Here is a 25883-nt window from a genome sequence, read left to right on the forward strand (position 1 = left end):
GGGGATACGGCTTTTGGAAGACACAGTGATCAGGAAAAGGTCTCCACGATATTAAACAATTCCTGTGCCAAACCAGAGGAAGAGAAAAGTTATGCAAAAGCCCGAAGTAGGGAAGAGTCTACTATATAGAGAAGCTGAAAGAAGACTAACCTGTAGTGAGGGAAGGGGACAGTAGCAGGAGACTTATTCACGTGGAGAGCTAACAGGCAAGCAGCAGACATGTAAAAGCCTTGTGGGCATAATAAAGTTTGGATTTTATTCCAAGTGCAATGGAATGAGAGTGCCTAAATACATTTTTACAAGGTAACAGTAGCTGCTATCTGCTTTAAAACTTCCCTTAGCTCTCAAACTAAAGTTGAAAGCAAAGAGAATCCTAAAATCAAATACATCTTTCAATGTCATAACTACTCCCACCCTCATATACACATTACTACCCAAATACCTCCAAGTTTCACTAAAAATTGCTTTAAAAATAAATGTTATGGGATGAAGAGTTTAATGAATTTGGCTACAAACTGCTGAATGATTCCATTATAATGTCCTTTAGTTTTAAAGAACAGTGAAAACAACAGGGAGAATGAGCTAAATGGGTAAGGGATATTAAGGAATCTACTCCTGAAATCATTGTTGCACTATATGCTAACTAACTCAGATGTAAATTTTTAAAAAATAAATAATTAAAAAACAAACCAAAAAAAAAAGTGAAAATAACAGAGTTGTTGATGACAAAAGATAAACCTTTCCTTTGTACCCAACTTTGCAGAAAATCATAGTGTTAAAATAGTGTAGAAAACCTATGTATTAAAAATGATGAATTTTCCAGGATATCACTAGCTATAATTAAAAGGATAATCACAAATATTGACAAGGATGTGGAGAAACTAGACCCCTCATACGTTGCTGGTGGGAATGTAAAATTGTATAGTCACTTTAGAAAACAACTTAGCAGTTCTTCAAAATGTTCAACACAGAATTTCCAAAAGACCCAACAATTCCACTCCTAGGTGGAAAATGAAGCATTATGTTCAAATACTTTCATGCAAATGTTCACAGTAGCATTATTCATAAGGACCAAAAAGTGAAAACAACCCAAATATACAACAACTAGTGAATGGATAAACACAATGAGCTACATCTATGCAAGCCACGGAATACCACTCTGCTAGAAGTACTTACAGTATTGATGTATGCTATGACTTTAGATGATGAATCTCTAAAACAGTATGCTTAGTCAAAAAATCCAGAAACAAAGGAATACGCATTTTATTATTCCATTTATATGAAATGCCCAAAAAAGCAAATCTAAAGAGACAGAAAATGGATTAATGGTTGCCAAGGGCTAGGTAGGTGTCAAAATGGGGAGTGATTATAAATGGACACAAGGTTTCTTTTTGGGGTAATGAAAAGGTTTGAAGATTAGATTGTGATTACACTGTGGTGATGTAAATATACTAAAAATCATTATACACTTAATACAGGAGAATTTTATGCTGAGTAAATTAAATCTCAATAAAGCTGTTAATTAAAAAAAAGGGGTGGGGCTAGGGCACCTGGGTGGCTTAGTCCGTTTAGTGTCTGACTCATGATTTCAGCTCAGGTCATGATCTCACAGTTTGTGGATTCGAGCCCCATATGAGGGAGGCTTCATGCTGACAGGGTGGAATGTGCTTGAAAGTCTTTCTCTCTGCCCCTTCCCCACTCATACTCTCTCTCAAAATAAATTAAGAAAAACATTTTTTAAAAAAGAGCTGGAAGACTCAAATGGCTTAGGTTCACTATCTCTAAGGGGACATTGAGCAATGTATATATAGGTTCTTTGGGCCTTCATTTGCTCATTAAAAAAATTTTAAGTTTATTTATTTTTGGGAGTGAATTGGGGGAGAGGGAGAGAATCCCAAGCAGGCTCTGTGCAATCAGTGCAGAGCACTATGTGGGGCTTGAACTCATGAACTGCGAGATCATGAGTTGAACTTGAGAGCTGGATGCTTAACTGACCGAGTCACCCAGGCACCTCTTGTTTGCTCACTTTTAAGACTACCTCAGAGCACAAGTAACTCCTTTTCACTGCATCACCTAGGGTCTTTTGGGGCCATTAGAAGTAGGTTCTGCAGAACATCAGAAGGCCGAAGTCTAAGTATTTTTTTTTAGTTTTAAATTTTATTTATTTTGAGAGAGACAGACACACTGCAAATGGGAGAGGGGCAGAGAGAAAGGAAGAGAGAGAATTCCAAGCAAGCACCACGCTGTCAGTGCAGAGCCCAACACGGGGCTCAAACTCCTGTACCATGAAATCATGACCTGAGCTGAAACCAAGTCGGACACCTAACCGAATGAGCCAACCAGGTGCCCAAAAGTCTGAGTATTCTTTGTCCATTCGATCCATCACAACTATGGTTCCAGCCAAGCTGCATTCCTCTACAACTACTGCTAGGTCTGGACTCCAGTAACTTGTTGCCCCAACCCTTCATGGGCCTAGAAGAGGCTTCACACTGCTGCAACTCAGTCAAAATCTCATTATCCTTATTTTGGTTCCAACCCATCCCCCAACTATAAAACTGAGCCCCCTCATTAACATGAGGCCTCAGATGAATTAAAGTAACAAAATTATGTTTCAGGCAGGGCCTTTACCTGATAATTGGTGTAAAGGAAGTGCAATCGGTACTTGGTATCAAGTTATTATTAAATCAAGTGAGATTTCTTGAGATAAGTAATTTTGTTTTGTTCTTTTTTAATTTTTTAAAAAATGTTTTTTTATTTCTGAGAGAGAGACAGCATGAGCAGGGGATGGTCAAAGAGAGAGGGAGACACAGAATCCAAAACAGGATCCAGGCTCCAAGCTAGCTGTCAGCACAGAGCCCGACGTGGGGCTTGAACCCACGAACCGTGAAATCATGAACTGAGCCGAAGTCGGACACTCAACTGACTGAGCCACCCAGGCACCCCAAGTAATTTTATTTTGACTGTTACATACATCTTTAATGATCTTTACCAAAACAATCCTACTCATTTTATACAAATGATATACTAAAGAAACTTGGTAAAACAGGTGTTTCTGTTTTCACTAAGGTGAAAGGTATGGTATTTCCTGCTTAGGTGGAGTGGTAGAGCATATTCACTAATCAGTCTATAAGTTCCAAACATTATTCACACAAAGAGAGACAGATTTTGGCATTTGTAACAGATGCCCAAGAAAAACGATGCCAAAGTCAAGGCTATGAAGAGTTTCCGTCTGTTGTTCTGTCAGGAAATAAATGAAATGTGCTGGTGATGTGGCATATGCTTGGCTATATTCATATAAGAGACACTAAGGCCTGGATTGGACACAACTCCAAAATTCCATTTCATCATTTTCCTTTTTTATTTCTGTCATCACCTGCATTGCTGACCTTTCCTTTGAACAAAGACAAAATTTTCAGATCCAACTTTTCCCACCTTCAGTATTTTTCTGGAATACTTTTCTTTTAGAAGAAATACATCTGTACAGCTACATGCAAAAGAATGAAAGTGGACCACTTTCTTAGGCCATACATAAAAATAAAAGCAAAATAGATTAAAGACCTAAATATTAAGACCTGAAACCATAAAATTGAAAGAAAACAAAGGCAGTAAACTTTTGGACATCAGCCTTAGCAATATTTTTCTGGATCTGTCTCCTTAGGTAAGGGAAACAAAAGCAAAAATAAGCAACTGGGACTATATCAAACCAGTAAGCTTTTGCACAGCAAGGGAAACCAACAAAACAGAAAGGCAACCTACTGACTGGGAGAAGATATTTGTAAATGATATTATCCAATAAAGGGTTAATATCCAAAATATATAAACAACTCATACAACCCAACACCAAAAAACCCCAAACAATCCAATCAAAAAAACAGAGGATCTGAACATTTTCCCAAAGAAGACACATGAAAAGATACTCAACATCACTAATCATCAGGGAAATGCATACCAAAATCACAATGAAATTGTCACCTCATACAAGTCAGAATGGCTAGAATTAAAAAGACAAGAAATAACTAATGTTGGTGAGGATGTGGAGAAAAGGGGACCCTCATGAATGACTGGAATGCAAACTGACGCAGCCACGTGGAAAACAGTATGGAGGCTCTTCAAGAAATTTAAAATATCATACAAACTAGTATCACAATTACTAGTCTAGTTTAGTAATGACAATTTATGACAAGAAATGCCATACAATCTAGCAATTCTACTTCCAGGTATTTACCCGGAAGAAGAAAAAAACTAAAGAAAACTAAAACACTAATCAGAAAAGATACATATACCCCTATATTTATTGCAGTATTATTTACAACAGCCAAGATATGGAAGTAACCTAAGTGTCCATCCACAGATGAATGGAAAAAGATATGGTATTCGACCATAAAAAAGAATGAGATCTTCCCACTTGCAACAACATGGTTGGACCAAGAGGATATATTATGCTAAGTGAATGAAGTCAGACAGAGAAAGACAAATACTATATTTTACTTACATGTGGCATCTAAAAACAAAACAAACACCAAACAGAAACAGATTCATAAACACAGAGAACTGGTAGTTGCCAAAGAGGAAGGGACAAAATAGGTGAAGAGGATTAAGAGGTACAAACTTCCAACTCTAAATAAATAAGTCACAGGGATGACCAAAACAGCATAGGGAATAGCCAGTTAATACTGCAATAACTTTGTATAGGGACAGATGGGAACCACACTTATCATGGTGAACATTTCATAATGTGTATAACTGTCAAATCACTATGTTGTACACCTGAAACTCATATAATAATATAGGTCAACTATACGTGAATTTATCTTTTTTTAAAAAGAAAACCAGAGGAAAAAACGCAAATACATCTGTCAAAGCAAATTATTTTGTGATTCAAATTGTTGTAATGTATTAACTACCTGCAATGTCCAGACATTAACATATTCATTTAAGAGGTAAAGAAAAATGGTCATGTGGGTCTTGGATGATTATCTCTCATTTAAGGCTCTAAAGAAATTATTAAAAATGAACTAGTATATAGTTGATTATTTCTCACAACACATAACAGTTCAAATTTCCATAATTCAATTTGTATAGGTGCTATGAAATGTCTTTTTATTTTAGCTTCTTCATTGTAACTTATTGTTTGTGGCCTAGTTCCCTTACCAAATTAAATTTCTTCCTTTTATGCGAAACTAGTACAGCCAAATTTTTACTGTGGTCACAATTTTGTTCACAATTATTCACATGGTCTAGGATTTTTGGCATTAGGTAAGTCAAGTCTGTCTAATACACATTTATCATAACAATTCACATTCACATTTATACACTAGATTTCCAGACAAATGTCTATACACCTTCGGTTTAATATAAGAACCTACTAGTTTTAGAGTAGGAAAAAAAAGATTTTCAGGTGAATTAAAATCCAAAGTTATAACATTCATCTTGATATTCAGTATCCTGTTTCTTTGTTCTCTACAAATTTTAATAAAAATTAATCAGAAATCACCTATAAGCGCACTACTTCTGTTTTCTTAAGGAAATTTCCAGAAAATTATAACCCCATTAACCAAATACTTAGACTGCCTTAAAATATCCTATATAGTATAGTTATGTAAAAAAAAAACTTAGGTCTTTATCTTTCGGAAACATACTATGCTTGAAAGAAATACAAACATGGCCTGAAATTTGCTTTGAAATAACACAAAACAAATACAAAGTAGGGAGAGAAAGTAGGTAGGGGTATATATGAAACAAAATTAACCATGTAGGAGGCATGTGTGGCCTAGTCAGTTAACTATCCGACTCTTGGTTTTGGCTTAGGTCATGATCTCTTGGTCCATAGGTTTGAGCCCTGTGCCATGTTGAGCTCCACGCTATTAGCTTGGAATGCTCATTCTCTCTCAAAATGAATAAATAAACTTAAAAAAAAAAAGATTACCCATGCATTAAAGTTTTTAAAGCTAATAAATATGTAGGGGATTGTTGTACCATTCTCTCTAAATGTGTTTGGTTAGAAATTTCTCTTAATAAAAATGTTATTACCTGTAGTAGAGAAATAAACTTCCAAGTAGCTTATTTATGTTCTGGATTTCTGGTTGACAACAATTATGAATTCAACATAAGAAATTATAATGAACATTAAAGAAAATGTATATACCTTATTTTGAAAAAACAGATAAAAACAATTTCATAATTTACAAACTTACTATCTTAAAATTTCTGATAAACATGTCTGTTAAGTGTGAATAACACTCATACTCACTCCAAAGTATACTTTATGAGGATGATGCTAAAACGACCATAATAAGGTGCACAATAGATCAAGCTTAATTAGCAGATATACTAGATTAGCTTTTATTTTTAATTTTTTTAAGTTTATTTGAGAGAGAGAGGGAGAGCACAAGCAAGGGAGGGGCAGAGAGAGATTTGCTTTTATTTAAAAAAAAAGTAATACAAAGATAGTAAACAATCAATGACTAAACACCATCTCTAGTTTTGTTTTCTGTATAGCCACCACTCTATTTAAATCACTATCCTTCCAAATCATTCACACTTTTGACATTGTTCCACTAGACCCTAAGTGGCTCTGGGCAAATCAACTGACTTAGTCTAATGTCTGTTTAACTGAGGATTGTACCAGCTGCTTTACCAGAGTAATACTCATCTTGCAGTCTGCTCAATATGAGAAATGTTTGAAAATGTTAAGCCATCTAATTTAAGCAGATCTAAGCAAAAGTATTTTAGCTTATCCACATTTTTGTGTTTGTCATGCTTCATTGGGTCAGACAAATCTGGTCTCAAGTTATTTAAATAGGATCAGTGACCACACAGTAATGAGAATGATGAATTCATATGAAAACTTCAGTATTTTGTTTAGTTACATCCCATAAATGCCTACAGGTCTACCAACATAGGACAAGCTACATGGTCAGCTAATGATTGCTAAAGAATCTTAAATTTATGGAGGCCAAATTTCAACTCTGAATATGAGATAACAAGTCAAAGCTGAATATATGCCAGAATTAAATATATATATTTTTTAATTTAAAAAAATTTTTTAATGTTTATTTTGAGAGACAGAGCATGAGCAGGGAAGGGGCAGAGAGAGAGGGAGACACAGGATCTGAAGCAGAATCCAGGCTCTGAGCTGTCAGCACAGAGACCAATGTGGGGCTTGAACCCACAGGCTATGAGATCATGACCTGAGCCGAAGTCAGACGCTTAACCGACTGAGCCACCCAGGCACCCCAATATATTTTTTATTATATCAATATTTATTGAAGTTATTATATGACAGATACATGGCAAAAAAAAAATTGCTCAAGGTAGACTCTCAAGAAACACCCAAGTTAATGAAGATGGACCAAGAAGACCAGAGAAACATATAATATCAAGGATGGATGAATGCTATGTAGAAACTTCAAGCAAGGTATCAGGCTATACACTGATGTGGGCTGGGGGTACACCCTTCCACTGAGCAGGCCTCTAACAATGTGATGATTTGAGCTGAATAAAGTGAAAGAGAAAACATGCAGATTATCAGAGGGAAGGGGTGGTCCTAGAGGGGAAAGAGCCCAAAGACCCCGAGGTAAGAGCATACTTACTACTGTCCAAGAAACAATGAAAAGATTTGGTTCATTCAAAGATAAAACGGAGGGCAAGGGAGAATCTGTGGTCATGTTCTACAAAAAATGAAAGGTAAACAAGCCTGTGTCCTCCCATTTATCTCTTCATATTACGCAATATGTGCACACATATGCTAATAAGCATACAGCTAGCACACTGGTTAACAAATGCTTACTATTGACCAAAACGAAAAGAAAGAAGTGATTGCAAATGCAAAGGCCTATGCTGGTCTGAGTGAAAATTAGGAAACTGATCAGAGCAGCCCTGTAACTAGAAGTCATCTAGCATGTTGCTAAAAATGAAGACAGCAGTAGCAGCAACCAAGAATAAACACATAACAATGAAGTAAGACTTTTTAAAAGTAGGTTTAGTAAAGGAGTAGACAAATTTAAAAATAAAACAAAACGTGGAAACCAACTTGACAATAAACTATTCGTAAAAAAAAAAAGTTTGACCAATAACTTTGAAAAGCCACCAAATGCTGAGCAGATAAATGGATGCCTCAGGGACTCTGCTCATGTCCTCTCACTTAGGAAAAAAAATAAAATAAAATAAAACAAAACATGTGGTCTCATTTGAATTAGTGGACAAAAAAGAAAACAAAACCAAAATACCCTTTTTGACGTACTCTGCTTCTCAATGTAAAATATTTCTTCTCTTTTCAAAAGATTACCACGTTCAGGTCCTTGTTCAAATATCACAATTTCAATTAGTCTGGCCAGTCCAAACTATTTAATCCACATTGCCTCACAACCCACCTTCCGTTTCTCTTTACCTCATGTTTTCTTATTCTTCTAACACCTCCAAATATACTAGATAATTTATGGTTATGTTTATTATCCATCATCTGTCTCACACCACATACCCCAGTGTAAACTAGTTCCAGGGCAGACATCTTGGTTTTGTTCACTGATGTATCCTAAACTCCCCAGTATTTACTATATGAGAGGTGCTTGATAAACATCTCTGAAATTCCCATACCTATGGCAACCATTCAATCTGATATAAACTCATGTATCCAAGTTTTCTTCAAAAACTTTTTCATGAAAGCATGTTCTAGGAAATAATTCTAATTTTTAAAATGATTGAGAAAGCATAACCTTCTAGCATACATGTTAACACCCAAGAGATTCAATATTCTTGTTAAAGTCTCCCATCACTAATGGTTCTGACTTTTCATTTGCCAATTCTACTTTATCCTAAACTCCCAGCCCTCTCAAAAGTTTTCCCTGAGAGACAGAACACCCTGTAATTAACAGCAGTCTCTGAAGTCACACTTCATGGGCTTAAATCCTGCCTCTGCCACTGACCAGCAGTGTGACCTTGAACAAGTTAACAGCTCTTTGCTTTAGTTTCCTTGTCTGTAAAATGGGCTAAGGGTACCTATCGCACAGACTTGTGAGAATTAAATGAAGTAACATAAATATCAGAACGGTGCCTAGCACAAGGTAGGTATTCAATAAATGTTATTTATCACCAACAGCTAATGTTCAGTTCTCAGCCACTTACTCTTCATTCTAATAAATCTTAATATCTGAGATTTTACTATTGTCTTCTATACAAATGTCTATTCCAACTCCTATATTAACCTTTCTGGTCTTGTCAGCTGAGAACAAATACTTTATTTTTAAGTAGAGATAATGTCAAGAAGCCAAGGATGGTAAGATGACAAACAACATTAGTATCACATAGAAATGAAAATTACTGGGCTTCACCCCAGATCCAGTGATTCAGAAATTCTGGGTCTAGGCCTAGCAACCTGTGTTTCAACAAGCCCCTTGGGTGATCTGAAGGACTCTTAAATTAGACAACCAATGATCTAGGATAAGAACATGTCAGGGAATGGAATCATCAGACTTGTTTCTGCCTTAAGACATTAGCATGTGCCCTTTCCTCAAATCTTGGGGAAATACTAATTCCTCAGGTAGGACGTTTTCTTGTTTATTTGCTTATCTGATCTCTCAACCCACCCTAAGAATATAAACTCCATTAAGAGCTTACATTTGTCACTTTTAATTGCCTAGAACCCCAATATGCCTTAGGAGGTGCATGGTGTATTTGCTGGTCAAAATGAATGAACATCTCTACTTGTTTTTATTGCACCATTCTTCTAGTCACAAGAAAAAGGTCAGTATTTCCCCTTTGCTTACCTTTTAACATATACCCTTTCAACAATCTCAGGCAATTTTATCTTGAACGTCTCTTATACCTATCTCTTCCTTTCTATACCTCTCCATGATGGTCAATTTTATATGTCCGCATGGAGTGTCCAAATTAAACATTATTTCTGGGTGTGTAAGACTGTTTTCTAGGTGAGGGGCACCTGGGTGGCTCAGTCAGTTGAGTGTCCAACTTCAGCTCAGGTCATGATCTCCTGGTTCATGAGTTCAAGCTCATCAGGCTCACTGCTGCCAGCCTGTCAGTGTAGAATCTGCTTCAGATCCTCTGTCCACCTCTCTCTGCCCCTCCCCAACTTGGGCTCTCCCAAAAAATAAATATTTTTTTTAAAAAAGTGTTTCTGGGTGAGATTAGCATTTGAATCCATTGACTCAGTAGAGCAGATGGCCCTTCTCAATGGGGGTGGGACTCATCCAACCCACTGAGAGCCTAAATACAACAAAAGGAAAAGGAAGGAGAAATTCGTACTTTTTTTCCTGTCTCACCTGCTTGAGCTGGGACATCATATCTCATTTCCTCCTGCCCCTGAAATGGGATTTGCACCATGGGCTTCCCTGGTTCTCAGGCCTTACAGCTCAGACTGAATTATACCATCAGCTCTCCTGGGTCTCCAGACTGCAAATAGCAGATCATGAGACTTCTCAGCCTCCATAACCACATGAGCCAATTCCTTATGATAAATTTTCATTATATAAATAAATCTCCATTTATATATTTGTATGTGTGTGTTTTCAGTCTATTCTGTTTCTCTGGAAAACAATGAGCAATAAAGATTTTGGTACCAAGAGTGGTTACAGAGGAAGATAATTTTAAGGATGAGTTTTCTGAAATGGTTCTGGGGTTTCTGCAATTGGCTGTCTAATCTGATTAAAGATGTGAATGACTCTTTCCAGTAGTAAAGAGAGCAACAGTAGTCCATGGCATGAACTATTTTATAGAGATATGCAAAATATCTGCACTGGATATGCCTCATCATCCCCTTAAAAGCAGCAAGGAGCTAAGTGACTTTATATAAGATACTTTCAAACATTTTCGGAAAATTAATGAATATAATGACATTGGCTGGATGCTCCTAATGTCATAGGACAAAGTGGTGAAAAGAGAGGATGAGCTCAGTAATTCGAATTCCCAGCTCTTATGCAGGGTAAACGACCTAAGAGCTTCTAGGTGTTTCTGAAGGAGATCCTTACCTACCTACTATAGGCAGTGGGCTAAAACTCCTGAGAATTCATGTAGAACCTCATCCTGTGGCAGATTTACAACACAAGTTGAACTCTCAGCTTCACTGGATGTCTACTGTTAAAGTGAGGGTACTGATTGGGAAAGAACGAGATCTTGCAAGTTGGGATGGCAAGGTGTGGGAAGATCTGATGAAGCTGGGGACACTGGGCCTCTAATTTCTTACCAGTGGAAGAGGTTTCCCCACTCCCAGTAAAAGCATCCTCTCCACCTCGATCTGATGGGATTAATCCTGCACTGCCTGATGAAACTGTAATAACGGCTTCCCCTGAGGCACTTGCTACAAGACAATGCTGATTCTCCTCAGGACCCACCCCTACCACCTCTCTGTGCTTCTAGATCTATAACTAGACTGAAATCCCAGCTGGCCCCTAAAGGTGAGGTACAATGTGCTAAGTCCAGGATGAAGTATATTACAGTCTAAAAGAACTACTTGGATTTCTATTTTACACAGACAGAAATCTGAGGACCATGTGTGGGAATGGGTGTGTGTGTGTGTGTATCTAATGGTGGAAGAAACATGGTTTGATCAGGCCAAATTTATTGACATGGGCTCACTGAGCAGAGATTCTTCATTTAATGCTGCAGCTTAGGGAGCTTGAAAAGGCTCTAGCAGTTTGGCTGGTTAGCTGAAAAATGGACTAAAAGGAAGCCACCTTGAGCAAACTGGAAATGCCCACATGCCTTGGTTTAATGTAGAAGAAGGGATTCAAAGGCTTATGGAGATTAGAATGTTCCAGTAGGTTAGTCAAGACCTACTTCCCCACATTGGGAAGGTCCAGAAGACATACTTTTCACCAATACTGTGAGGAATAAATTTGTGAAGGGAATCCTGGCATCCATGGAGAGCTCTGCGACCACCCATCTCTGTGGGCCAAACCTCATTGTAGAAACTGAAGTCAATTAATTGGGAAACCTAAATACAATAGGTATAATTAGACTCCAGGGAGTCAGGGGCCAAGAGTCAATCAACCACCAAAGGCAAAGTGGACATGGTTACTGTAATGGACAGCAGACTCAAAGCAGCAATCAGAAGAGTCTGAATCACTTAGACTTATGATGTTGATAACGGTGTTCCTTGAAAGTGAAACAGAGGAAGCCTACCAAATTCTTAACCTACATAAGCACATAATTTCTAGGTCAAATGGATAAAAGCCTAATTCAAATAATAAAAAAAAGCCCCTAAGTCAATTTCCCAGACTTGAACCAGACTGTAGACTCATAATTTTTTTTTAATTTTTAAAAGTTTTATTTATTCATTTATTTTGAGAGAGAGAGAGAGAGAGAGCGCGCGCGTGCAAATGGAGGAGGGGCAGAGAGAGAGGGAAAGAAGAATACCAAGCAGGCTCTTCGCTGCCAGCACAGGGCTGCATGTGGGGCTTGATCTCACAAACCACAAGATCATGATCTGAACTGAAACCAAGAATCAGATGCTTGCTTAACCAAACTGAGTTGGTTAACTGAGCCACCAGGTGTCCCAGACTCAGAACTCTTTGAATTAAGAGGAGGCCAAGTCCCTGTGAGGGAGGACCATGGTACATTACTGAAAATGTATACGGCTAATCTTTCTCACAGCCATCTCCAAAGGGACTTATATATGTATTGCCTTTTACCAGGGTAACTGTATACTGGAAAAAAGGAAATAATGTCAAACCTTTCAGGAACCACTGGATGTGGGCTATAATCTGACACTAATTCCAGGAGACCCAAAACATCACTGTATCCCACTAGTCAAGAGTAGGGGCTTATGGAGGTCAGGTTCATGTTCATCTCATGTGGCTCTAGTGGGTCCTTGAACCCATTCTATGGTTATTTTCCCAGGTTGAGAATGCATCATTGGAACGACATACTTAGCAGCTCATAGAATCCCCACACTGATTCCCTGACCTGTGGAGTAAGGGTTATTATGGAGGATAAGGCCTAGTGGACACCATTAGAACTGCCCCTACCCCAAAAATATTAAACCAAAAGCAATACTAAATCCTCAGAGGGGCTGAAGGGATTGGTGCCATCATTAAGGATTTAATGATGCAGGGGTGATGATTTCCACCATATCTTCATTCATATGTATCCGGTCTATACAGAAGGTTGATGGGTCTTGGAAAAGACAGCAGATTACTATGTTTAACCCGGTGATGAATCCAATTGTAGCTTCTGTACCAGATGTGGTTTCATTGCTTAAACAAATTATTATACATTCCCTAGTGCCTAGTATGCAGCTATAGATCTGGCAAATTCCTTTTTCTCCACACTTGTCCATAAGCAGTTTGCTTTTAGCTGGCAAGGCCAGCAATACACCTTTACTGTCTCACCTCAGGGTTATATTGATTTTGTAGCCCTATGTCATAATTTAGTCTGCACAGATATTTATCACCTTACATTGATAATATTATGATGACTGGACGTAATGAACAAGATATAGTAAATTCTCTAGACTTACTGGTAGGATATTTACATGTCACTGGGTGGGAAATAAGCTAAAATTCAGAGCTATTCTACTTCAGTGAAATTCTAGGGGTCCAGTGGAATGGGATATGTTGAAATATACTTACTAAGGTGAAGAATAGGTTTTTTGTCTCTGGCCTTCATACAAACAGGAAGAATGCACAAAATGTACCTAGTGGGACTTAGAGGCAACATATTCCTTACTTGGATATGTGTTGCTCAGGCCCATTTACTGGGTGACCCAAAAAACTGCTAGTTTTGAGTGACAAGAAAGGCTGTGTAACAGGCCCAGGCTGCTGTGCAAGCTATTCTGCCACTTGGGCCATATGCTCTAACAGATCCATTGGTTCTTGAAGTGTCGGTAACAGACAGGGATGCTGTTTAGAGCTTTTGGCATGCCCTTGTAGGTGAATTACAGCTGTAGACCTTTAGGATTTGGAGCAAGGCTCTGCTATCATCTACAGATAATTACTCTCTTTTTGAAAAACTGCTCTTGACCTGTTACTGGGCCTCAATAGAAACTGAATGTTTAACCATGGGCCACTAAGTTACCACGGGACCTAAGATACCTATCATAAACTGGGTGTTACCTGATCCACCAAGCCATAAAGATGGACATGCACAACAATACTCTATAATCAAATGGAAGTGGTACATAGCCAATCAGGTCCAAGCAGGCCCTGAAGGCATAGGTTACAGTAAGAAATAGCCCAAGGGGACGCCTGGGTGGCTCAGTTAAACATCCTACTTCAGCTCAGGTCATGATCTCACAGGCTGTGAGTTCAAGCCCTGCGTCCAGGCTCTGTGCTGACAGCTCAGAGCCGGGGGCCTACTTTGGATTCTGTCTCCTTTTCTCTCTGTCCCTCACCCACTTGCTTGTTCTGTCTCTCAAAAATAAACATTACCAAAAATTAAAGAAAAAAAAGTGGCCCAGCAGCACCTGGCTGGCTCAGTCAGCAGAGCATGTGACTCTTCATCCTGGGGCTATAAATTCAAGCCCCACCTTCGGTGTAGAGATTACTTAAAAATAAAACCTTAAAAAAAAAGAAGTGGCTGAAATGCCCATGGCCTCCATTCCTGCTATGCTTGCTTTTTCTCTCCCAGCCTATATACAGCCTTACAAATCGTTGGGAGAGGAAAAGACTTATGCCTGGTTTACCTCTCTGTAAGATAAGTAAGCACTACCTAAAGGAGACAGCTGCAGCACTGCAGTCCCTTTCTGGGATATCTCTGAAGAACAGTGGCCTGGATGTCCATTTTCCTTGAAAAGACAAATGGCCAGAAGAGCAATTATATACTGATTCAGGTGCTACCACCACCTGGTTTGGCTGTATGGCCAGGGACTTGGAAGGAACATAACTGGAAAATTGGTGACCAAAAAAAGTATACAGATACACATCTGTGTGGGCAAAAAAAAAAAAAAAAATCAAAGATTTGTTTTCTCTGTGAGTGCTTACCAAAAGGTGACCTTAGCAGAAGAAGATTTTAATCATTAGGTGGATAGAATGACCTGGTCTGTGGATTTCAGAGAGCATCCTTCACCAGCCACCCTAGGCTAATGAACAAAGTGGCCATGGTGGCAGGGATGGATGTTACACATGGGCTCGGCAACATGCACCACATGTTAAGACTGATGTGGTTATGCCCACTGCTGAGTGCCCAATCTACCAGCAACAGATACCACCACTGAGCCCTTGATACGGCACCATTCCCCAGGGTGATCACCTACTAGAGACAGGTTGATTACACTGAACAGCTTCCATCATGGAAGGAGCAACACTTTGTTGTTGCTTGAATAGATACTTATTCTGGATGTGGATTTCTGCCAAAACCATCATCTGTGGACTTATGGAATGCCAATGCCTGATCCACCATTATGGTATTCCAACACAGCACTGCTTCTGATGAAGGAATTCACTTCACAGCCAAAGAAGTGCAACAGTAGGCCCATTCTTACGGAATTCATGGTGTTACCATGTTCCCCATCATTCTGAAGTAGCTGGCTTGACAGTATGGTCGTATGGCTTCTTAAAGACTATTTAAGTACCAACTAGATGGCAATGCCTTGAGGACTGGGGTAAGGTTCTCTAGAACCCTGTGTATGCTCTGAATCAGCATCCTGTTGCCTACTTTTGTTTTTCTGATACCTAGAATTCCGTGGACCTAGGAATCAAGGGGTAGAATGGGAGTGTCACCCCTCATTAACTCATTAACATCCTTAATGAACAACTAAGTGAAACTCCCTGTTTCAGTTACTTTATGCTCTGCAGGCCTGGAGGTTGTCTAAGGTCCAGCACAGGAAAAATGCTTCATGAGAAGACCCAACAATGATTCTACTGGACTGGAAATTAAGGCTGCCACTTAGCCACTTTGCTCCTCATGCCTCTGAACCAAGAGACAAAGAAAGGAGTTACAGTGTTGGATGGGGTGAATGATCCCCATCTACCAAGGGGAAATGGAAATACTCTGCAATGCAAGCAATGATGAGTATGTCTGGAATATAGGAGGTCCCTTAAGGTGATGTTCAAGTATTATCATGCCCTGTGATTAAAGTCAACAGAAAATTAAAACAACTAAATCCAAACAGGACTCATAATGGTGTATGCCCTTTAGAAATGAAGGTTGGGTCACCCCACCAGGTAAAGAACCACAGGCAGCTGAGATACTTGCTGAAGGCAAACAGAATAGGTAGTGGAAGAGGAAGTAATCATACCAGCTATGAGCATGTAACCAGCTAAAGAAACAGGACTATAATTGTCATGAGTATTTCTTCTTTATCTTGCTTATGTTTTTATATCTATGTATATTTGTTTTCTTTCCTCTTACTTCCTTATCATGTGACATAAGATGTACGGATTTTCTATCACAGAACCTAAGTATTATTAATTTTACATCACAGTATTTAAGTTACAGAATATCAAGGAGAGGAGTAAACATCACTCAAGGACTTAATATGCTCTCCTGGGGAAGGGATTGGCAGGTTCTCAGTTGTACACAGGATAGTTGTATCCTGTTAGAAAAAATTATGATCTTATGGTTATCTTTATTTGGAGATTAGGTACAGATTAAATAGATACCTAGAGGTGTAAAATTGACAAGGTCACCTTCACTGGCCACAGGGTGCCCAGATTAAGCATGTTTCTGCCTCCTATTCCCCAGAAAGAGCCTGCCCCCTCTTCCCTGACTCACTGTTTGAACTGGGACGTCTCATCTCATTTTCTCCAGACCTCACACTGGGATTTACTTCATGGGCTCCCCTCGTTCTCAAGTCTTAAGACTCAGACTGAATTCCACAATAGGACTTCTTTGTCTCTAGGTTGCAAAGAACAGAGCATGGAACTTCTCAGCCTCCATAATTGTGCGAGCCAATTCCTCATGATAAGTCATACATGGATCGATACCACAATTATCATATATCATACATATACTCCATCCACATCCATAACAAATCATATATTTCTCTGGAGAACTTGAGTAATACAACTTCCCTCCTGTCAGGTCTAATGAAGTGCCTCTCATTTGGTGTCCCACACTCTGCCTATGCCAGTTTTTAAAAATTTCTTTTTAATGTTTATTTATTTTTGAGAGAGAAAAAGAGAGAGAGAGACAGTGCGAGCTGGGAAGAGACAGAGAGAGAGAGGGAGACACAGAATCCGAAGCACGCTCTAGACTCTGAGCTGTCACATCTCAGAGCCCAACACGGGGCTAGAACTCACGAGCTGTGAGATCATGACCTGAGCTGAAGTTGAACGTTTAACCGACTGAGCCACCCACAGGCCCCTACCTCTGCCAATTCTAATGCATTATGTACTTAACGGCCAAAATAATCTTATTACAACACTTATTTGCTCATATCATCATCCTCTTTGTCAAAAACCTTTCAAGGCTTCCTATTGAGATGTATAGACTATGTTCCATGGCCTGTCATCAAAGCTCTCTAAATCTAACACTAATACATTGTGGTAGAGTGTTACTCTCCTGACCTTCCCAATGAAACACACCTTTGTACAGTCTCTCTCCCATAACTCTGCACTGGGACCAGAACTGCTTTGACCAGAAGTCATGCTATGCCAGTTTAAGGATCAGCCCTTAACTGGTCTAGCAGATTCCACTTCCTCCCTCTTTTTTTTTTTCTTTAATGTTTTTATTTATATTTGAGAGACAGAGCACGAGCGGGGTAGAGGCAGAAACAGAGGGAGACACAGAACCTGAAGCAGGCTCCAGGCTCTAAGCTGTCAGCACAGAGCCTGACTCAGGGCTCAGCCCACGAGCAGTGAGATCATGATCTGAGCTGAAGTCAGACACTTAACCAACTGAGCCACACAGGCACCCCCACTTCATGCTAATAATCCCTTATTCCATTCATGCCACATTAACAGTAATTCAGGTCAGTTATATGTAATACATCTGACAAATGCTTCCGTGATTCCCTTGAACTTTATATAATATTTCCTTCTAAGTCCCCAAAACATTTTGGTTAACACTTAAAAAGAAATAAATATTCTGCTTAGTAGTACAGGGTTTCAATTCACTTGCTGAATGCTTAGTAGACACTTAACAATGTGTCTGCCAGACACTCCCCCACTTATGCTCACTCTCACACTCTCTCTCTCATGCACATGCGTGCACACACACAAAAAAATAATAATAAACTTTAAAAGAAAATATGCTCGGGGTGCCTGGGTGGCTGAGTTGGTTGGGGATCCAACTTTGGCTCACGGCTCAGGTCATGATCTCACAGTTTGTGGGTTCACGCCCCGCGTCGGGCTCTGTGCTGCCAGCTAGCTCAGAGCCTGGAGCCTGCTCAGATTCTTATCTCCCTCTCTCTCTGACCCTCCCCTGTTCTCGCTGTCTCTCTCAGAAATAACTAAACATTAAAAAAAATTTTTTTAATTTTCTAAAAATAAATAAATAAATAAAAGAAAATATGCTCATTTTATACAAGGAACTCTGGCACATATAGATTAAGAAACTTATTTAAGATCATAGTGCAAGTAGAGTCAAATTATAATCCCCAAAATCTGACTTCAGAATTTACGCTATCAACCACTACTCTAAGCTGTCTTCTTTTTTTTTTTTAATTTTTTTTAGCATTTATTCAGTTTTGAGAGACAGAGAATGAGTGGGGAAGGGGCAGAGAGAGAGGGAGACACAGAATCTGAAACAGGCTCTGAGCCATCAGCACAGAGCCTGATGTGGGGCTTGAACCCACAAACTGTGAGATCATGACCTGAGCTGAAGTTGGATGCTTAACCGACTGAGCCACCCAGGCACCCCATCTCTAAGCTGTCTTCTGAGGTGAACAAGACAGACAAGATCCGTGTCTTCATGGAACATGCATTCTATTAGTGGTAGAGGGATGAGGAAAGGGTAGTAACAAATAATACATATAAATCTACAAAATTACTTCAGACAGTGATAATGCTATGAAGAAAATAAAACTCTATGATATGATGCAGTGATGAGAGGTTACTTTAGATAACTTAGTCAAAGAAAGACTTTATGAGGCAGTAACATCTGGGAGAGGACCTGAATGTCCAGAAGAAGTGGCAAAGCAAAGACCTGTGAAGAGAATACCAGATAAAGAGAACAGCCAGTGCAAAATTCCTAGGACACAAATAATCTTTCCATGTTTTAGGAACAGACATAAAGCCAGAATGGCTGAAGGATGGTACAGGGAGTAGAATAATGAGGTTGGAGAATGAGCTGAGGCTCAGATCACACAGGGCCTTGTAGGCCATGATAGGACTTTGGATTTTCCTCTGAGTAACAATGGAAGGTTTTAAGCAGGGTAACAACATTACCTGATTTATATTTTGCAATGTTAACTGGCTGTTGCAAGTTTAATAAACTCTAGAAGGGCTGGAGTGGAAGCAAGGAAAGCAATAGGAGGAACTGCAATAGTCCTGTGGGAAATTATGGATATGGAGATCAAACCAACAGGATTTACCGAGAGGATGAATAGGGGGGAAAGAAATGAATCACAGATGGCTCCAGTCTTTGGGCCAGCACTACTAAGCAAGTGATATTTACAGAGGTTGGGGAAGGTTAAAGGAGGACCAGGTTGGGGGGTTAGGACGATAACCCTGTTTTGGACATACTATGTTTGAAATGCCTACCCAATACCCAAGTGGAGATGATGGGGAGGCAGGTAACTAGATAGGAATATAGCGATATCTATTTGAAAGTTAAATGATGTGCGTGGAAACTTCACCTAGGGTAAGTGAGGAGAGAAGGAAAAAGGATAGAACGCCAAGCCCCTGGGCACTTCAATATTTAGAAGCCAAGGAGAGAGGCAGCAAGGTGACATTACCCTGTCTCCTCTCTGGATCACAAATAAGTTCTTTGAAAGGTAGGGTAGTGTCTTTTTCATTTTTTGGGTAGCCCATAGAACTTAGCTCAGTAACAAAAACTCAAAGATGCTCAATACGTTCTAATGAATGACTGAATGATTTCTCAAGTTTTCACTGAAGAAATATATAACACCGGGAATAAAGACAACAGTGTCTAGTGTACTGTGGGCACTCAAATATTTGTTTAGTGAATGAAAAAATGGACTAAGTTTTGCTAGATACATTTTAGTATTCATTGTTCCAGACAGCATAGCAAGGAAAGGTAGAAAGCAAGCAGCAGCCTACATCCTCACTTCTAACCAATGATAATCACAAACATCCTAAGCCCTTCGTCTTGGTTCCTATTACAGGGTTGAGCAGTAGAAGCTGCAGCAGGAAGAAATGGGCTTCCAATTCCCACACTAACTCAAGAGTTCAGGCTTTCGTGTCATAAATATGTATTAAGCACCACCTATATGCCAGACACTAGAGTAAGTACTAGATATACAGCAGTATGCAAAACAGTGACCCTCAAAGAACTTCGATTCTAAAAGGGAGGGTATCTATTACATAAATAGCATATAGGTATATGACCATAGTCCTAAGAATTACATTAAAGTACAGTAAAATGTACTGTGAAAACATATATACCATTGCACAAAACAACACAGGATGGAAGGCAGTGGATTTCTGACATAAAAACCTTAAGAGGACAGGTAAAGGGGTGGGGAAGGGTGAGTTATCTAGGTGGAGGTAACAGCACGTATGAAAGTTTTTAAGGTAGGAAGGAATTTAGAATGGCCCAAGGAATTTAAAATGGGCTAGTAAATGCAGGGCCATATATGTCATTTTATAAATTTTTAAAACTTGAGGGGCACCTGGGTGGCTCAGTGGGTTGAGTGTCTGACTTCAGCTCAGGTCATGATCTCACGGTTTGTAGGTTCAAGCCCTGCATCTGGCTCTGTGCTGACAGCTCAGAGCCTGGAGCCTGCTTTGAATTCTGTGTCTCCCTCTCTCTCTGTCCCTCCCCTGCTCACACTCTGTCTGTCTCTCTCAAAAATAAACATTAAAAACAACAACAACAACAACAACTTGATCCTAAGATGCAGGGGTACCCATGGAAAGGTTTTATAAAGCAAAAGAGCAACATGATTGAACTGGTAAATTTATGTTTAAAAAAAAAACCAGTCTGAATTCTAGAAGAGCTAACTGAAGGAAGAAAAGGCTCAAGATTATTTAGTTTGGAGCAGACTGCAGTTATTGTGAAAAATAATGGTGGCTTGGATCAGGGTGGAGCAGTGGAAGGGAAAGAAGTACAAAGAAATAGACAATTTCAAGATATATTTGAGAGATAAAAAAGCAGTAGGGATTGGTGACTGAGCACACATAACTCCCAGGTTGACCTGGGCAACTAGATGGACAAAAGTGACTTCCTGAGACAGGCCTCATTAGAGAAGAAGCAGTGGAATAGGTGGGGAGAGCATGAGTTCATCCCTAAATGCTCATTATATACCCAAGTAAAAGCTCAGAGAGATAGCTGGTTATGTGATTAGGTGATCAGAACAGGTTTGGGCCTTAGACATATACATAGGCATCCCCTGAGATGGTATTTAAAGTCATAGGGCGCCTGGGTGGCTGAGTCAGTTAAGCTTCTGACTCTTGGTTTCAGCTCAGGTCATGATTTCACGGTTTGTGGGGCTGAGCGCTGCATCGGGCTCTGCACTGACACTGTGGGTCTGCTATGGATTCTCTCCCTCTTTCCCTCCCCAGCTCATTTTCTCTCTCTCTCTTTCAAAAATAAATAAATAAACTTTAAAAAAAAAAAAAGTCATAGCATGGATGTAATTATCCTCAGGAGAAAGCACAAGAAATCATATCAGTTTAAAGTCCGGAGAAAGCAACAACATGTAGAGATTAGAAGAGGAAGAATTGGTGAAGAACAGGGGAAAGCAATGGGTTAGAAAAGTGAGAGGAAAACCAACAAAGCACAGTGCTATGAAAGTAAAAGAAAGCATGTTTCAGGGCTCCTGGGTGGCTTAGTCGGTTGGGCATCCAACTACAGCTTAGGTCATGATCTCATGGTCCACGGGTTCAAGCCCTGCATTGCTCTGTACTGACAGCTCAGAGCCTGGAGCCTGCTTCAGATTCTGTGTCTCCTTCTCTCTCTGCCCCTCCTCTGCTTGCACTTTCTCTCTCTCTCTCTCAAAAATAAACATTAAAAAATAAAATAAAATAAAATTTTTTTAAAAAGCACATTTTTAAAAGGTCAATGGTGACATGAACACTGAAATCAGGATACTAAAGATGGTAGGTTTCTAGACCAGCCATAAAAGCTCTTTTAACCCATAACATAGGCAGATTACATTGGTAGACTATCTTACCATGAAATAGTGCAGTATAGGAATTAAACAAAATGCTCAGGTTTAAATCCCAGCTCCCCTACTTACTAGCTAAGTGGCTATAAATATATTATACTTAATTATACTTTCATTTATACTTAATGTCTATGTCTCTATGCCTTAGTTTCCTCATTCACAAATGGTAAAAATAATATCTACCTCAAAGGACTGTTAAGATTAAGTGTGTATATGCATGCATGCACATATGTATCACTTAAAACAGTAAGTAGGACAAATTAGTTCAGTAAATATATCTATTATTACTTACAACATTGTCTCTATGAGAAAATACTGTCTGAACAACAAAAGTTTGTTTGCAATAAGCTTTTGCTAATTTGGGATTTTCTCTACTCATAAATTGTGATCTTACGAGGCCTTTTTCCAAAAGCCTTGAGAGAAACTCTAGATTTAAAACTTGCCCAAAGTCCTCAAGATAGTAGTTGACCAGTTTTAAGCTAATTATTTTTCTGTTTTTTGGAGGGGTACCTATCCCTACTCATTACACATTCATACTATAATCAGAAAGAACTTATATATTAGGAAATTTTTAAAAACTGGTGGCAAAAAAATAGACTGTTTCAAGTGACAAAGTTACAAAAAGATATAAACCTACTTTAAACAAAGCATTTTATTGAGTCACTTTCTGGTACACATTCAAACACAAACATATCTATCATCACTATGATGAAAACTGCCTCTCGATGCTCTGTACAAGACATAACAAGAGAAAAGGCAGCAGGTCTGCAGTTTCCTGATGATCATCTTATTTCCAGAAGTATGCAAAGGTATTAACAGTATCTAAGACAGCCCAACAGAAAAGTATTTCCAAATGCATGATGACAGGGCAAGATATGTCCATTCGGTCCCTAAAACTAATGGAGAAGAGCACACACAAAAAATGGAGATTTATGAGACCAATTTTTGTCCCTGAATTTCCCATTTACTTCACAAGTATTTCAGACATATTCAGAAATATTTAGAAAACTCTCTATATGCCCAAAGTTAAAAGGCTGGAGTTTCCCATTAGCTCTATATTTTTTAATTGTTAAAACAAGAGAAATCTCATATTTGATGGAATTGTTATGCCAAAAAAGTATCACTTCAAAGTAATGCAGAATTGTTTACAATGTTCTTTCCCATCAACTGATGAAAATGCTCCATTTCGGGACTAAGCAAAGACACAAAGTAGGATGCTAGATCCCATGTCAGTAGCAACTGAATGTCATTACCATCTGTTCACTTCTGAATAGGTTAGTGGAAACAAGGTGACAGACTAATTCTTTATGGATAAGACTCCATATCATATCATCACACTAGTACTCATTTGCACCTTCAAGAAGAAACTGCCGCAAAGGGGAACAAAAACATTCAACTGTTATATAAATTATGAAAAAGCTTTCTAAAATGTTATAAAAATATGAATAGGCTTCTGAAAATGCAAAATACCTAAAGACTTACAGGCCATATTTCAGATTCAGTATTTTCTATATAACTGAAATGAAAGAGGACATTGCACAATTTGAAGAATAAAATGAGGTACAATTAAGAAGTGTGCATAGCCCTGTACAGATGGCCTGCTCCTAACACAAGATGTTAACAAAGCAAGTTGGTGGGGGAGGGGGAAAGCCTGCATTTTCTATGTAAAATTTAGTTGACTCCACCCCCAAAATACATATTTTTAAAGGGGGGTGCTTAGCAGTTAAGAATCAATAACTTCCAAAAAACAGAAAATAAATCTCTTTTAGATTATGTGTCCCAAATGAATCTACTTACTGTTTTCAAATGTGTTTGGGAAGTCATTCTTTGTTACTTTGATAAATAACATTTGGAAAATATGACAAGTAGATTTTAGTTTCTTGCCTCAGAAGTATTCTGCTAAAAGAAACAACAGAAATAACTAGGTAGAAATTGTTCCATTTACCTAATAAAACACTTTTCATTTAAAACATAAAGAATGCTACATAAATACCTATCATTACTGTTCACTGAAGAGAAAGTAATTTTAATTTGTAAATTATCATACTCATTGCAAAAGCTACTTGAAAAACGATAGTCAAATTAGCATAAAAAAATTAATGGGAAAAGTGCCAAACATCTTTCATAAAACTCCTTGCAATGTCTTAATTGTACATAATACAAAGTTATGACTATTTCTGAAAAGTTTCAGCAATTATTTAGCTCCAAATTGGCACATCACATTATTATTCTTTTTAAAATCCCAGCTCTTTTAAACAAAGGATCTAAAATTTTCTAAGAAAGCTTATTTCCCTTTTCTTGAACCAAAATTTTCTCATTCTCTCACAATCATCCCGAGCTAGTATTTAAGACAAAAGACCAGCTATTCTTCACACATTATTTTCCAAATCATGAACGTGGAACTTTCATAAAAACAAAGAAGATAACCTAGAACACTGCAATATATAAAGTAAAAAAAAGTTCACTTCTGTTGTGACAATAGTGAAGAAATCTGATGAGATCATAAAGCCACGAAGCTTCCTGTTGGTAGCTGAGGATGAAGTCATTAGCAACCCAGGATTCCCTGGTCCTTGTAATCAGAAGCTGCACCTACCAGATTCTGCATTGTTCGGCAGAGGTGGCTTTAAAACACCCCGCTCCCGAATCGTCCAAAGCAGACCACGCCTTCAGTTATCATTCAAATGGACCATTTCACAGTGTGGCACTACTACACATTTCCCGCGAGCTTAAATATCTAGTAAGAGCCAACATTTTGGATTCTGTTGGTCATGATGGAGCAAAGATGAACTCTTGAACCCCGCGCTACATAATGAACCAGGGTTTCAGAAGCCGAGACGGAGAAGCATGCTTCTGTTCTTCAACCTTTATGGCCTTCGCTGACCCCCGCTCCAATTTCTTCCCAACTCTTAGTCACCCCAAGATACAGAATGCAAAAGAGATCCCTTACTTCCTGCTGTTGTTAAAAGGGGAGGAAACCCGACAGTAACTTTGAACGCGTGGAAGAGAAAAAGCTTAATCTTGGCCACCGCTGCAAACATATGTCACCCAGCCCCTTCGCAGCTTTCGCGCCCCTCCAGGCCCCCTCCCGGGCCCCACGCCCCAGGGGTTCTCGAGCAGTCCAGTCCTCCCGGGTCCCCCAATGTCAGGGACACAGCGACGCCTCTTCCTTTCGCGCCTCCCCCACCCTCACATTGCCGGGGTCCCCAACCACATTGTCCGTTTGAGTACAATGGAATGTCACTGCCCGGAACTCCTCAGAGCCCCCCTTAGCCCCTCGGAGCCAGTCCCGGGTCTCCCTGATCGCCGAGTTTAGGCACGAACCCAAACTTCACCATGTGAGAGAGCCCAAGACCCGCGAGGTGACGGAGACCCACGACTCCCGCCCAGCCTTCCCTTTTACTCACAGTCCCCAAGGAGCCCCAGGCGCGAATCCTGCCCTGGGCGCCCCCACCCACTCCAAGACCACCTCAGAAGAGTCATCAACAGCCTCTCCCGACGCGGGCATGGGGGAGAAGAGTGGAAGGCTCCCCGCCCGGCCCGGACCCCTGGGCGGCGCTGCACAGGGGCGAAGGCCCCAAACGCATCCCCGGCCTTTCCTGGCCCACGACGACCCCGCCGCCCACCCTCCCTACCTGGCCTTGAGGCTGGGGCTGCTGCCGCTGCTGCAGCTGCTGCTGGCGGCCGCGGCGGCCGCGGCTCG

General features: G+C 39.5%; 1 protein-coding gene across 1 annotated transcript in view; it reads right to left on the minus strand.

The window, feature by feature from the left end:
* Positions 1-25877, minus strand: part of QSER1 (glutamine and serine rich 1) — a 79534-nt gene extending 53657 nt beyond the window's left edge. Inside the window, exon 1 of the mRNA XM_077772806.1 lies at positions 25816-25877. The gene's annotated coding sequence lies outside the window, so the exon portion shown is untranslated. The remainder of the gene's footprint in view (positions 1-25815) is intronic.
* Between the last annotated feature and the right edge of the window lie 6 nt (positions 25878-25883).

Source organism: Crocuta crocuta, unplaced genomic scaffold (genome assembly GCF_008692635.1).
Source record: "Crocuta crocuta isolate KB4526 unplaced genomic scaffold, BGI_CrCroc_1.0 scaffold382, whole genome shotgun sequence".
Taxonomy (NCBI): Eukaryota; Metazoa; Chordata; class Mammalia; order Carnivora; family Hyaenidae; genus Crocuta; species Crocuta crocuta.